This window comes from Ranitomeya variabilis, chromosome 5, assembly GCF_051348905.1.
Source record: "Ranitomeya variabilis isolate aRanVar5 chromosome 5, aRanVar5.hap1, whole genome shotgun sequence".
Lineage (NCBI taxonomy): Eukaryota > Metazoa > Chordata > Amphibia > Anura > Dendrobatidae > Ranitomeya > Ranitomeya variabilis.
In genome coordinates this window covers 41283038-41299198 of record NC_135236.1, presented here as the reverse complement: position 1 = coordinate 41299198, position 16161 = coordinate 41283038, and positions in this window count along the sequence as shown.

The following is a 16161-nucleotide window of genomic DNA, read 5'->3' as shown; positions in this document are numbered from 1 at the left end:
AAGTGTTTTTTAAAAAACAAAATGGTGGTTAGGGCCTACTAACGGTTTCTGCCGCTCCCTGGTGTTGTCCTCAACTGTGTAAAGCTGAGCTTCAACCTTCTGGCTTTTGGCCTACAGTAGCAGATATTAAACTGCATTTGGCCTATTAGTGTGTTTGGGCCCTTAAAACAGTGTCTGCTGCTCCTGGGTTTGCTACTCCACTGAACAAAGCAATGCCGCCTGTTTAGTCCTGTTACCAATTTTGAACTGCATTTAGCCCACTTTATTCTTTGGGCCCATACCTGTTTCCCCCTCATCCTGCCCATTGCCCAGCCAGTGATAGATGAGTCTGCTGGTACATTGACCCATAATGCAACATTCCCCATGCACGCTGCACTGCAAGATTGTGACCCTGCTGAAAGTCAGGTCCCCCTTCCCGCATAAAATACCACCTTACACGGGGACAAAGAGGAAGGTGCAGATGAAGGTGCAGGTTCCTTCATCTGGTGGGGGGAGGAATACTCGTTGGCGACGTCACTGCCACAGGGCCCCTCATAGTACGCAAAAGTGTTGCTACCGGTGGGAGGCGCCCCCGCAGTGCAAACACACCGCTGTACTTTGATCGGTGACTACCCAGATAACGGTGCAGCTACGACACTTAAGTAATCCCACCACGAAGTCCATCCCGACCATCTCCCAGGGCCTGTCTGCCACTGGCAGGGGGTAAAGTAGCCCAGCAGGCCGTTGTCGAGTAGACCGATTCTTGGCGCAGGAGACACATGCCCGAATATTATCCCCGACATCACGAGCCATATGCGGCCACCAGTATGTTCTCGCCAGAAGCTCAAATGTCCTCTTGATCCCGAAATGTGTACCCTCCTTGGACAAAGGAGCCCAACAGAGAAACTCCGGTCGCAAATTTGATGGTACAAAAGTCTTGCCCGGGGGAACAGACTCTAGTGAATCCGGAGCCACGGTTCTCAGGCTCTCAGAAGGGACAATAAGCCAAGGCTCCTCCTCCTCTGATGACACTACGGAGCGGGAGAGAGCGTCGGCACGAATGTTCTTCAACCTGGAGAAAAAAGTTAGGGTGAAATGGAACCGGGAGAAGAACAGGGACCATCTGGCCTGGCGAGAATTTTGCCGCTGGGCTGTCTGTTAGTACACAAAATTTTTTTGGTCTGTAAAAACTTTAGGAGGTGTCTCCACTCTGAGAAAGCCAACTTCATGGCTAGCAACTCCCTGTCCACGATGGAATAATTCCTCTCCGCTGGTGAGAAGGTCTTGGAGAAGAAGCAAGGATGCTTCCGACCTTGAGCATCCTTTTGGAAGAGGACTGCTCCAGCACCAACGGATGAGGCATCCACCTCTATTATAAATGGCTTATCTACATCGGGGCGATGTAGGATGGGAGCGCTAGCGAAGTGTGACTTAATAGTGAGTAGGGCCTTGGAGACCTCCTCCGACCACAACTTGGGATTTGCTCCCTTCTTGGTGAGGGCAACCAAGGGAGCTACCAAAGATGAGAAGTGTGGGATGAACTGGCGATAGTAATTAATGAACCCCATAAAGCGCTGCACTGCTTTAAGAGAATGGGGTTCTTGCCAGTCCATTACAGCCTGTAGCTTGGCAGGATCCATAGCCAATCCCTGGTCAGAGATGATATAGCCAATGAAAGGCAAAGACTCCTGCTCAAACACACACTTCAGTTTGCCCGTAAGAGGTCAAAAACTTTGCAAACATCTCTCTGATTGGAGTCAATATCTGGAGAGTAGATGAGAATATCATCCAGATAGACTACGACCGAGGTGGTGAGCATCACCCGGAAGATGTCGTTCACAAAGTCTTGGAAAACGGCTGGGGCATTACAGAGTCTATCAAAGAGCTCAGATATCAAGGGCAAAGGATACTTATTCTTAAGTAATGGCGTTAAGACCCCAGTAGTCTATGCATGGACGTAGTTCTCCCCATATTGACAGCAGCATCAGAGGGGCTAAACGCCCACGATCAATGCTAGCAGGGCGTCACCTCTCATATTGAGTTGACACCCACATTTGATCGTGACGGTGCTTTGTGTGAGCTCATATGATCCCACAGCACTGTACATATATGGCGCATGTTGGGAAGGGGTTAAGAAAGAAGTGTGTAAAGACAGAAGACACAACCTTCAAAGAAATCATGCATTTTGGAAATTAAGAAAAGTAAACACTGAATCAGAAGGCAAACATTTTAATAAAATTCACAATACTAATAACAATACCACACACAATACAATACAACCACTCACCGATTCATCAAACCTACATACTAAAGATGACCTGCTAATAGTTGTTATAACATTTTACTGTCTTTATAAGTATAACAGCAGCTCTAGAATGTTGTCTTTATGTTTTTTTTATCTATTTTGAAACACTACTGCTTTTGACAGAACAAACTTGACATTTCAGTCTGTCTTAAAATATTGTGCACAGGGCAACAAGCTCAGAGTACAAAACCAGCACTAAAACTACATATAAATTATGCAAAAGGAATCAATGAAGAAAGTAATGCAATAAAAGGAACAAATAATGTCATGTCAAATGCATACAGGTTGCTGGGGAGAGGATGTATGCCTACAAAAAAGTGCTGAATGATTGCCCACTGTCCTTAAAAGGTGATGATACCTATGGTGATAATTACAATCAGTTCCTTCTATAAAATCTTGCAATGGCTTTAAAATATAACACATTAAGTAGCAATGAAGAAAGTGTTTAAGTAGGAAAGATGGATATGCTTCTTAGACCAGCTAATTTTCCTTACTGCTCAGTTCACAGATCTGGGGGTATGACCTAGAATAATGGCCCAACAGACGGAACTTGATAACATTTCACCTGAGAAGAGCTGACAAGTGTCCATTCAGTTTTTATTATATATATAACAGTAAAGGCATAACAATCATTTCCAAACCATGAAATCTTTGAGATCTCTTAGAGCCACAATTACAAAAAATATATAATGTGACTCATTAGAAACACATATATAAGACACTTTATAAGCGTGTCCCGAGGAACACTCCGGTATAATACATCAGAAAATATAAAAATAAGTATTTTGCTTATAAAAAAGAAAATACTGGAGAGATATCAAATGCAGACATTTTAACATTAAAAACAAAAACACATACAACAAAAAACAAAAATTGGCCACCAGCTACAAAAACTTTCTCCTGCAAGTAGTTAACTGAAAGGTTTTTTTCAGTTGAAAACACAGATATGGCATCCACCGAGTGTTGTCCTGTCGCGTCTTCTTTATATTATTGCCAAGAAGCTGCAACTGAATAAAGCTGTGCTTCAACCTTATGGCTTTCGGCCTATTGTATCAGATATTAACCCTCCGTCAGGCGCAATATAGATTCTCGTCAGTTCAGGCGCAATGTGCCTGACAAGCACAGGTCAGAAAACCACCTATAGTAGCTACATATTTCAATTTCAGGACTATAGAAGTAGTCAGTGACCTTCATAGGAATGTATTAAAAGAGATTACACCAAATCAGATGCAAAAAAAACCATTTATTAACCATAAACTTATTAAAACTAAAAGTACCACTTTTCGGTAGTAACGCCAAATAGGCTCCAGTTATCTTTACTTAACTATTGCTTAAATATTAAATTATGGCAAAAAACTTAAAGGATATTGCACTTAGATGTTACTTAATTATTTTCTACTCATCTTCAGTGGTTTCAATTGCAGCAGAAGCAGCACAGGTACACTTAGAAAAGCAAGGCTGGCAGACGAAAGTTGCATGGGAAAGGCAGATTGATTCTTTACATATTTTGCAGTCATATTTAGAAAGCCTTCTGCACCTCTGCCGCCGCACCTCTGCCACCGCCACCACACCACTGCGGGAAAGTTTGCATTACGACTATTAGACGCACCCCCTATTTTCCCCCCTTTTTTTGGGGGGAAAAAGTGCGTCTTGTAGTCCGAAAAATACGGTATTTATTTTATTTTTTGAGCATACTGTTTTAAATGGGGAGGCGGTCCTGTTACTGTGCAGAGTGACACTATGTTGCCATTTTTTCTTCATCTGGTGTAGTGCAGAAGTTGGGAAAAAAATAAGTAATGTCTTCTGCAAGTGGTGCTCTAGATAACTGTTATTTCCTGCAGAGACGAGCCCTGGCTGGAAGAAGTGACGTCGATCTGTGCTGAATGAAGATGAAAGACTTCACCTAAAGGCGTCACTGGTAAGTCAGTGTGTTACCTATACACTGATACTATACACTGTATACTATATACAGCAGTCCTGTGTACAATGTCACCGGTGATCACTGTATTTCCCTTACACTGACACTGCATACTAAGTACAGATCTCCTGTGTAAAATAGCACATATGGTGATATTAGTATTGTGGGGGTTTTTTTTATTACTGATCAGTACTGTAGTATTCAGTCACAAAGTGGTGGTAATATGTTTTCTGGCCATGGTGTGGTAGTATTTGTTCCTTGTATGTGGTATTATTGGTCACCATGTGGTGGTAATATGTGGTCTGGTCATGGTGTGGAGCTACTTGTCCCTTGTATGTGATATTTTTCGGTCACTGTGGTTTTAATATGTGGTCTGGACATGGTGTGGTGGTATTTGTTCTTTGTATGTGGTATTATAGGTCACTGTGGAGGTAATATGGTGTCTGGTCATGGTACTGTGGTTTTTGTCCCTTGTGTGTGATATTATTAGTCATTTAAAAAAATTAAAAATACACCTAAATTGTATTGCATATTTTAACAAATGTTTATTATGTTAGAGTATAGTAGGGTTCGGCCAAAAGAGTCTACCGTGTCGTGGTGGTGGCTTAAAAAATCTTTTGGCCAAAACAAAGGCTGCTGGCTATATGTGTGATCTGGTGATGGGAACTGTTAATGTGTGATTGGTGAGAAGTGGAGTTTTTCCGAGAGAGAGTGGTGGGGTTGTGGACAGTTCGAGGGGTGGAGGCGGGGCTGGGGTGGAGCCTGGGTGGAGTCTCAAGGGCGCCCTGAAAGGAAAGAAAGGAGGAAAGGAGTCAGTACGTTCTGGCTCAGTCATCAGTACAAGGCTAGACTGCACGCACGCAGCAGTCACTGGTCTCAAGTGCGAGTCACCTCCTGGCATGTGGGACATCGGGAGGGTAGCTGTCTGATGTCTGTAAGCCGTGGAAACAATTACAGGGGTTGTGCTAGGTGGGCCTATGCTTACAAGATGCTCCTCTCTCAAGGCCTGAACCTCACTCTTCTGCGCTCTCAGTCTTCCCGCCAGAACTTCTGCCTTTCTCCCCCGTGCAGCCCTTTTAATGTCTGACCCACCCCTGCTGACAAGTGTAAAGCTCTCCCCATGCAACAATGGTGATGGTCCTGACAGTTCAGGAACAGGTGCAAGAAAGGTACCCCCGGGGACATTTATCTCGTACCAACACACGGTCCCCAGCCTGAAGAGCTGTCCCACACAGAGGAGCTTTTTCTCCATGTTCCAGTTCCTGGAATTTGGTTTTTACTAGATGATGTAAGATCTGCAGCCGATGACGATGTTCTCGGACATTCCCGTCCATGTGTAGTCCTCCTCCGATTCCAAGTCCAGCTCGGTAATCTCTCTTCCTGGTCAACTGAACAGTAAGCTATAAGGCATGTAGCCGGTGGTGCTATGCCTCCGGTTGTTGTACACCCATACTAACTCAGGTACAAACTCAGGCCACTGGGCTTTTCTGTCTTCTTCCAGTGTCCTTAACATCTGAATCAAGGTTCAGTTGAACCGTTCGCATGCCCCATTCCCTTGGGGGTGGTAAGGTGTCATCCGAGACTTCCCGATCTGATACAACCGGTGTAACCCTTCCATCACTTTACCGAGACAGCAGGCACCTTGATCAGAGTGAATTCACTTTGGACAGCCACACACTTGGATGGAGTTTTTACAGATTGTGTATGCAGCTGATTCGGCGGTCTGGTCTCGCATCGGGGTCACAACAGCAAACTTCGCGAAGTTATCCGTCATCACCAGGAAATGTTGATATCCTTGATGAGCTGGGCCAAAAGTCAGATAGTCTATCATTAACACTTCCAGTGGAGCAGAAGTCACTATGGTCTGGGTGGGAGCCCTCTGTTCCGGCGGCTTGGCCAATTCACAGTTTCTGCACAGCCGACAGGTTTCTTCCACTACAGCCTTCAATCGAGGATGGTAGACTAGCCTTTGCAGCCACTGAAATGTCTTTTTGGGCCGAAGTGGGCCCCTTTTTCATGTGCTTCCGTGGCCACCTTGAGCAGCAATTCTTCTGGGATCAACGTCTGCCATGTGACGCCAAGCTCCCACTGTAGTTGGACTCTCCGACACAATATTCCATTTCTCATCTGTAGCCTTTCCCATTGTCGCAACATCTGCAAGGCTCCTGGGGACAGAGCATCTCTCCCTTGCTGGCTGGGTAATCGCTTTGTCGCCACCCATTGTCTCATTCGAGCGAGATCCTCATCTTCTCGCTGTATTCGGACCCACTCATCAGGAGATTGCCCCAAACTGCACTCCCAAGGCGCTATCTGCACCTGTTCCATCATAGCTGCCACCGTCCTTGCAGAATCTAAAAACTTCTTCACCCTCCAGCTCTTCGTCCCGGTTAGGCCCAGGCTTCCTATGGGACACTCAGGACAAGGCGTCAGTATGGGTATTCTCTGCCCCTCTCTTGAGGGTGATTTTATATTGAAAGTTCGCCATCCGAGCCACCCAACGTTGCTCGAACTCCCCAAATTTTGCCTTCTCCAGATGGGCCAAAAGGTTGTTATCTGTGCGTACCAGGACTTCGGAGCCAGACAAATATTCAGCAAACTTCTCTGTCATAGCCCACACCAACGGCAAAATTCCAGCTTAAAGGAACTGTAGTTATCTGGGTTTCTTTCAGACTTATGGAGGGACCCACTCGCGTAGGCGATCACTCATTCTTTTACGCCCTGGATTTGAGACAGCACCGCTCTGAGTCCATGTAAGCTCCCGTCAGTATGAAGGATAAATGGCTGGGAGAAGTCAGCATAGGCCAGAACTGGTGCCTCAGTTAGAGCCAATTTCAGGGCCCGGAATGACTCTTCCTGACGCTCCCCTTATTGGACAATTCTGTTCTTTGCACAACAGTACTGAACAGTACTCCCTTCAACAGTTCTAACAATGGGTTCACAATGCGAGTAAATTTCTTCATGAATCATCTGAAGTATCCAGGAAAGATATATATCTTTGTACCGTGGTAGCCAGTAGATAGGCCAGTAGGGAACTTGCCAATACCCACTGGTGAGATCTAAGGTGGCAAAATAGTTAGCGGATTTCAGTGCAGCTAATGATTCCTCAATTCTGGATAACGGGTAAGCGTCCTTATGTGTAATGCGGTTAATCTGCCTGTAGTCAACACACATCCTCATTATACCATCTTTCTTTCTAACGAGGACTAACGGAGCTGCCCAGAGGCTACAACTATCTCTGATCATCCCAGCCTCCTTCATCTCCTGTAATATACCCTTGGCACATTGATAGTGAGCTGGAGGTACAGACCGGTACCTCTCTTTAATGGGCGGATGAGCTCCAGTGGGAATGTGGTGTTGGACCTATTTTACCTGCCAAAACTCTAGAGGGTGTTTGCTAAAGATCCGCTCATATTCTTGGACCACCCGGTAAGCCCTTTGCTTTTGGTGCAAAGGGGTGGAGTCAGTGCCTACGTGTAACTCCTGACACCAATCCTCCAGCTGCCCCTCAGTGCCATTGTCTTCCACCTGGTCAGACGGAAGCAAGGGTTCCACTGCCTTGATTGCATTGTTACTGACAGCGAACAGCTTAGGGTACTGTCACACACTGCAATTTCGATCGCTACGACGGTACGATTCGTGACGTTCTAGCGATATCGTTACGATATCGCAGTGTCTGACACGCAGCAGCGATCAGGGATCCTGCTGAGAATCGTACGTCGTAGCAGATCGTTTGGAACTTTCTTTCGTCGCTTGATCACCCGCTGACATCGCTGGATCGTTGTGTGTGACACCGATCCAGCGATGTGTTCGCTTGTAACCAGGGTAAACATCGGGTAACTAAGCGCAGGGCCGCGCTTAGTAACCCGATGTTTACCCTGGTTACCAGCGTAAACGTAAAAAAAACAAACAGTACATACTCACATTCCGGTGTCTGTCCTCCGGCGTCTCAGCTTCTCTGCACTGTGTAAGCACAGCGGCCGGAAAGCGAGCACAGTGGTGACGTCTGACACAGTGGAGAGAAGCAGAACGCCGGGGGACAGACACCGGAATGTAAGTATGTACTGTTTGTTTTTTTTACGTTTACGCTGGTAACCAGGGTAAACATCGGGTTACTAAGCGCGGCCCTGCACTTAGTAACCCGATGTTTACCCTGGTTACCCGGGGACTTCGGCATCGCTCCAGCGCCGTGATTGCAACGTGTGACCGCAGTCTACGACGCTGGAGCGATAATCATACGATCGCTGCGACGTCACGGATCGTGCCGTCGTAGCGATCAAAATTGCAGTGTGTGACAGTACCCTTAGCAAGGGTGGCGTATCGGGGTAGATGGACCTGTTTTTCCCCACAATTCAGGATGTGTATTGGTACCCTCCCCTTACGGACATCGACTACCCCCCTGACTGTCAGGATGGTGGGCCTACTATCAGAGTACACGGGCTCTACTAGGGCTTGGTAGTCTTGACCCCTGAGGTCTATTGCTGCTCGACACCAGATTAACATTTCACTCCTAGGGGGTATTGCAATGGGGATTGGATCACTCTCTCTGACGTTGCCGACTTCTCCACCAGACAGCTCTATCAGTTGTCTCTGAATCAGGGCTTTGATCTCTTTCTGCAGGACTCGCTGCTCACCGGAACTGTCAGTTTCGGCTACCTGTTGCAATAAAACAATAACCTGGCCAAGACAATTTTCTATCACATTGGCGCATATGGTCATCATTGAGTTACATTCTCGCCGGTCAATATCTACAATTACAAGTACCAAACCACCATGGATAGGAAATCACCAGATAATCTATGAGCCTGGGAATAGTTAAAAAAATAGGCCTTTATTTATAAAGTTGGCAACAATTACATGCAACAATAATAAAATATTTTATGCCGCTAAAAATATATATATACATATAGCTTATTCACGAGGTCAGGAAATGAACATGCTCAGTAAAAGAAGCCCCCAATACAATATCTCCATTCTAGTTGTGCATATCATAAGATGCAAAGGTTACCATAAAAGGTGCAGAAATATCAGAAAAACCAGGTAAAAATATAAAATATGTGCAAATCACAAAAAAGGCTATGTAGCGCTTGTGCAAATAGTGCAAAAAAAATGCATACTAACAATAAGGGATCATATAACCCAATAAAATAAAGTACCCACGTGTACAGGCCTATACACAGGCCAAACAATGGGTAACCATATGCTATATAAGATAGCGCAACATTATATATGAAAGTTTACCTGGGGGGTAACTGAGACCTGAACCTACGTGCGCCCGACGCGCGTTTCGGATGTATCTCCTTCGTTATCTGGTGATTTCCTATCCATGGTGGTTTGGTACTTGTTTTTCTATTGCAGTGGTCTCCACTGGTGATATTTCACAGCATACCCTAACCACTGGTGTATTCTGGTTTTATTAATGATATCCTCTAGAGTGACAATATAATTTTGTGGATAATTCCGGGTATACTGTGTTTAATAAATATCTACAATTATCAGACCTTGGGCTTTCAACTCTACTTGCCCCACCTTAATGGTCACCTCCTTATACCCTACTTGTGGCACAGGCTGACCATTGCTGGTGACCATTGTCAGATCGTTATCTGGGCCATGGGTAATATCAGAGTCAGCCCAGTACCGTTTGTAAAGAGTATATGGCATAGTCGTCACTTCGGAGTCGGTGTCCAGTAACGCGTTCATTGAGATGCCATCTTTCACGACAGGCAGGACCGTCCTCCCACGTACTTGTCTTGCCAGCTTTGTGGGCCTGGTGGTCTTACTCCAGGGGGTTGACACCACTGGGGTTGCTTGTTTAAACTGCAGAATCTTGCGATGTGCCCCGCCTTGTTGCAGCAGCGACAGATGGGATGTCCATCCTCGTCGTAGCGATAACTGTCTCTCCCTCTGGTCGGTGGGATTCTCTTCCACCGTCACCACAGGATATCATCCGGACTGGAGGCTAGCTGGATCTTCTCCTTTGGGGACACTTGCATGGACTGCACGGTTTTGGTTAGTGCAGCCACACTTTTGGTCAGCTTACCTTAAATGGGACAGTTTCCATCCAAAACACATAAAAACTCCATTGTCTACAGCCAAGCCATCAGATACAATCGTATATGTTCCAACCCCATGGATAGAGATGAACACCTTGGTCGCCTCAGAAAGACCTTTTTGAATCAGGGCTACCATCAAAGAACAATTGAAAACCAGATCACAAGAGCCACCAGAATATCAAGGAATCACCTGCTACATTACAAAGCTAAAGAAGAAAATAACCGGGTACCTCTAGTAGTCACCTACAACCCAAATCTGGAGGTGCTAAGGGGAGCTGCACGGAAATTACAACCTTTACTACAAAAAGATGCCCGATTACAATCCATTTTTCCAGACCCCCCACTACTGTGTTTTACGAAGCCCCCAAATCTAAGATGCATCATTGTCAGAAGCTCCCTGTCCTCTCCAACAGCTGCAGGAACCTTTCCTTGCAACCAGAAAAAATGTCAACCCTGTCCATTTATATTGACCACGAACAAGATAAAGATCCCCAATTCATATCATATGCAAACTGCCTCTTCTGAGAAAAAGAGGACTTAACTCTATAGCGCCACCTGTTGGAAGTAGCGATCCTACAAGTCACAATCAACCCTCTAACGAGTCGTGCAAATTCACATCAGGACTACAAGATCCCAGGTACTTTCAGCTGCGTCACATCTATTATGGTGTACCTAATTGCATGTACCAAATGTCCAGCTGGGGGTCTGTATGTTGGGGAGACAGGGCAAAAGCTGAGGACAAGAATGAATTCTTACCGCCACACAATAAGAGAAAAAAGAATGGATCTGCCTGTGTCCAAACATTTTTTTACGCCTGATCATAGCACCATGGACCTGAAATTACTTGTATTGAAAGGTAGCTTCAAATCTCTGAGAGACAAGAGAATCTGGGAGTATAAACTTATGACAACCTTTGACACACTTAGTGTAGGAATGAATGTGTCGCATGGATTTATGTCTTTTTACATCAATTAAGGAATTTGCTCTTCAGGCCTTGTGGGGGCATCATAACATAGAACCAGACCCCAATCAGAAGACAATAAAACATTCACACTCCTTATCTACGAACTGTTCCAATATTTATGGACACATCCGTTTATCACTCTCCCATAATGACAGTTCTGTGCTGTGTTGTGTATAAATATGTGATTCTTCAGATGTTGTATTCAGGGGCGCCGCTACCATGTGGCAAGTTGAGTACTTTGCCTCAGTGGCACTGCCTTCAATGAAGAGAGGGGGCAGCAGATTCTGCCGGTGTAGTAACTGAATTTGCGTCGTAGACGCAGGTTCAGTTACTACTGTATTCAAGGCTTCCAACCATCCCAAATGGCCAAATCCCCTCATCCAGCCCTCCCCGGCTCATGTGACCGGTCACGTGATCGTGACATCATCACAGGTCCTCAACCTGAAGTCACTCCTCTCCTGCATCTGCTGGGGCTGCTCATAGAAGGCTGTTCTGTGCGCACAGGACCTGTGACAACGTCACCGAATGGGAGGAGTCAGGGGTCACATGATCAGTGGCCTCAGTGTATGTAGGACTCTGCTGTGCTGGTTGTCATGGTGCTGGAAGAGGGTAAGTTATGTGTGGGGTCAGGAGGGGTTTACAGTGTGGATGTGGTGGAGCCGTGTGTGTACGAGGTGTGCGGAGCTGAGCCATGTGTGTGTACGAGGCTTACGGAGCCGTGTGTGTACGAGGTGTATGGAGCTGAGCCATGTGTGTGTACGAGGTTTACGGAGCCGTGTGTGTGTACGAGGTGTGCGGAGCTGAGCCGCATGTGTGCAAGGTGTGCGGAGCTGAGCCGTGTGTGTGTACGAGGTGTGCGGAGCGGAGCCGCGTGTGAACGAGGTATGCGGAGCTGATCCGCATGTGTGCAAGGTGTGCGGAGCTGAGCCGTGTGTGTACGAGGTGTATGGAGCGGAGCCGTGTGTGTGTACGAGGTTTACGGAGCCGTGTGTGTACGAGGTGTACGGAGCTGAGCCGTGTGTGTACGAGGTGTGCGGAGCTGAGCCGCATGTGTACGAGGTGTGCGGAGCTGAGCCGTGTGTGTGCGAGGTGTGCGGAGCTGAGCCGTGTGTGTGCGAGGTGTGCGGAGCTGAGCCGTGTGTGTGTGCGAGGTGTGCGGAGCTGAGCCGTGTGTGTGTACGAGATGTGCGGAGCTGAGCCGTGTGTGTATAAGGTGTACGGAGCGGAGCCGTGTGTGTGTACGAGGTTTACAGAGCCGTGTGTGTGTACGGGGTGTACGGAGCAGAGCCGTGTGTGTACGAGGTGTACGGAGCAGAGCCGTGTGTGTGCAAGGTGTACGGAGCCGTGTATGTGTACGAGGTGTGCGGAGCTGAGCTGTGTGTGTGTGTACGAGGTATGCGGAGCTGAGCCATGTGTGTGTGTGTGTACGAGGTGTGCGGAGCTGAGCCGTGTGTGTGCAAGGTGTACGGAGCCGTGTATGTGTACGAGGTGTGCGGAGCTGAGCTGTGTGTGTGTGTACGAGGTATGCGGAGCTGAGCCATGTGTGTGTGTGTGTACGAGGTGTGCGGAGCTGAGCCGTGTGTGTGTGCAAGGTGTGCGGAGCTGAGTCGTGTGTGTACGAGGTGTGCGGAGCCGCATGTGTACGAGGTGTGCGGAGCTGAGCCGCATGTGTGCAAGGTGTGCGGAGCTGAGCCGCGTGTGTACGGGGTGTACGGAGCGGAGCCCTGTGTGTACAAAACGGAGCTCTGTGTGTACAAAGTGTATGAAGCTGACCCGTGTGTGTGTATGGAGCGGAGCAGAGCTGTGTGTGTACGAGGTGAATGGGGGGGGGGGGCGCCATTTTGCAGTTCGCCTCAGGCAGCAGAGAGGCTAGGTTCACCCCTGGTTGTATTAGTCTATGCCTGATGAAGAGGCCTGAGTAGTCTCGAAAGCTTGCAATTTGTTACCATGTTTTCAGTTAGCCATTTAAAGGTATCAACCACTGAGGACTCTCAATTCCAAATATTTTTCTGAAGTATCCAGTGAGTCTTAAGAAGGCCCGCACATCCTTTACAGTCTTCTGCTTGGGACAATCTTGCACGGCTGCAATTTTCTTGCTAGGTGGTCTCACTCCTTCCGCCGAGACTACATGCCCCAAGTATTGGATTTGGGTGCGGAACAGGTGGCACTTCGGAGGCTTTACCTTTAATCCATGCTGTTGTAGCCGGCTCAAGACGTGTCCCAGCCTTTGGAGATGTTCCTCAAACAAAGCCACATAAACGGTGATATTGTCTAGGTAAATGAGAGTGGCCTCGAAATTCAGGTCGCCTAAACACCTCTCCATTAGACGTTGAAACATACCCGGAGCGGTAGCCAGGCAGAATGGCATCTGGTTGAACTCAAATAACCCCATGAGGCGTATAAAGGCTGTCTTTGCTCGGTCCTGCTCGGACATTGGCACTTGCCAGTATCCACTGGCTAGATCTAACATGGAGAAATATTTGGTGTTACCCAGGGCGGACAGGGACTCTTCAATCCTTGGTAGCGGATAGGAATCTCGTACAGTGCAAGTGTTGAGTTTCCGGTAGTCCACACAAAAACACAGCGTACCATCTGTTTTTTTTGCACCAGCACGAGAGGGGCAGCCCACGGGCTCTGACTCTCTCGAAATTACACCATTCTGTAGCATCTGAGACAGCATTCCTTTCACCTGATACATCTGCGGGGGAATTTGGCGGTATTGTTCTCTTATGGACGCGGTGTTTTCAGTTGGAATCTCGTGCGTGATCGCTATGGTGCAACCAAAATCGTCTTCATGACGCGCAAACACACCCTGATATCACCCTAACAGAGCTTCCACTTGCTGGATCTGCTGTGGTGTGAGTTCAGTGAGTTTGGCCCGCATTTGTTCAAAAATTTGTCGCCCCTCTCGCAAGTATTGAGGACACCAGAGTAGTATCTACAGCTACCTTCCAAGGGTTCTCTTGTTTTACTGTCAATTGCACGGCCTGTGGTGATATCAATTCCTCCTGCATACCCATGACTTGGGCCACTTCACTTCTGGGTGGGAGCGTGATATCACTATTCCATAAGTTGACACAATGTGCAAGGACCATACCGTCATGTACAGTAGCTAGCTTACGCACCACTAATAGTCCCGGAGGTAGCTGTTCTGCATTGGCGGGCTCAATCTGGACTTCGACTCTTTTCAGAGGGGTATAGACCCGGATGGGCAGGGTAAGCCCTGTTTGTCCTGGTGGCAGCACTCGATTGACTGAAGCTGGAGCAATTACCTTCCCCGGTGTTTTCCCACCGCTGGAAATTTATTGGGCTTGAGCCACCCTGATTAGCTTTTGGAAGACCCTCCACTGTGGGGTGCGAGGGCTCCACTGCCGTAGAAAATTGTTTGGAGACTCATTAATAAGAAGACTCCTGAATTCTTTCAACACGTGACAGTGTGTCCCTTACTCATATCTTCAGCTGTCAGTACCATGCCTTTTCGTCTGAGATCTTTGCGGCAGACCGTAATGTGCATCAAGACCACCCCTGCGACCGGGATGGGCTGGTGATTAGCAGCTGTCAACCTGATCACTGGTCCCCATTCAGGCTGCATTGCCTCTGTGAAATGTCGGCGAAAATATTCTTCGGTCATCATGGTCACCTGTGAACCCGTATCAACCAGACAGCGTACAGCCCGGCCATCCATTTCAGCCCCGACGAGAGGACAAATGGAAAAAAGATTTGTGGGACTTCTTGTACTCCTCCTTGACTGTTCAGGATCCGAGCAACGTCCCCCAGATTCAGAGCCTCCTAATTTAAAGGACAGCGTTGCAGAAGCCTACTCCGAGCTATATGTCCAGATTCTCCACAGTTGTAACATGTGGGGGGTCCTTCTCGACGAGGCATCCTCACCTCACGGTGGGGGACTGGCTCACTTCTGCACCCTGGTGAACTTGGGGTGACGGTGGTCATTTTTTTAAATCAGCCAACTCTTCAAGTATCTGCTGGATACAGTGGGGACAGACCAGTGCTCATCCCCTCCTCCCTATACAGGACTTAGCTCTAGGGAGATATAGGGCTTAGGCTTCTTGCTCGGCGATTGGTGATGAACCAATTTAAGGATGGTAGAGCAGGTAGGATGTTATTAGATCTGCCTATGGGGTCTTCACTCACCCTTTCCCTAGTGTCTGGGCTTCCTTCCCCTCATCCCTTTGTGTTGCACATTTGGGGGGGGGGGAACTAACACATGGTCTTATTTCTTATTTTTCCTTTTCTCCCTTGGTTATGAATCCGGTTGCAGGGCTGCCAGAGCAGCTACGCTGTCTCTGAAGGTGACTGACCTCTGCCATGAGGTTCTGCAGCGGAAACAGCAGCTCCAGGTCAGTTGGGGTCTCTGCAGGTAGGCCGGTCCAGCTCTCCCGGACAGGTTTTTCGGAGGTAGAAACAAGTTTTTTGTTTTCAATGAAGCTTGCAAACTGTATTTTAAACTTCATCCTCACTCCTGAAATTATGAGCATCAAGATGGTACTGTGATCTCTCTGCTGCAAGGCGATCCTCAGTCCTGGTCTTTCTCTTTTCTGCAGGATTTGGTTTGTCTCCAGTCTGTGGGAGGATTCTTTGATGCTCTAGCCCTTATCCATGATGCCTTGGCTGAGTCCAGGTTGTGTCAACTTTGGCAGATTGGTCAGTGGAGACGTATAACTTCGAATTCCGCAGATGGTAACTGATACTAAATGGAATGACCCGGCTCTCAGAAGCCAATTTCTACAGAGCCTTACTAAAAGGTTATTATTATTATTATACTCAGTTACACAGCTCTCTCAAAAATTAAGAGACAACCACCTAAAAACCCTGTCATGGGCAGCCTAATCTCCAGAACTGAACCCCATTGATAATTTCTGGAATGTAATCAAAAGGATGATGGATAGTCACAAGCCATCATACAAAGATATATAGAAACAGGCGT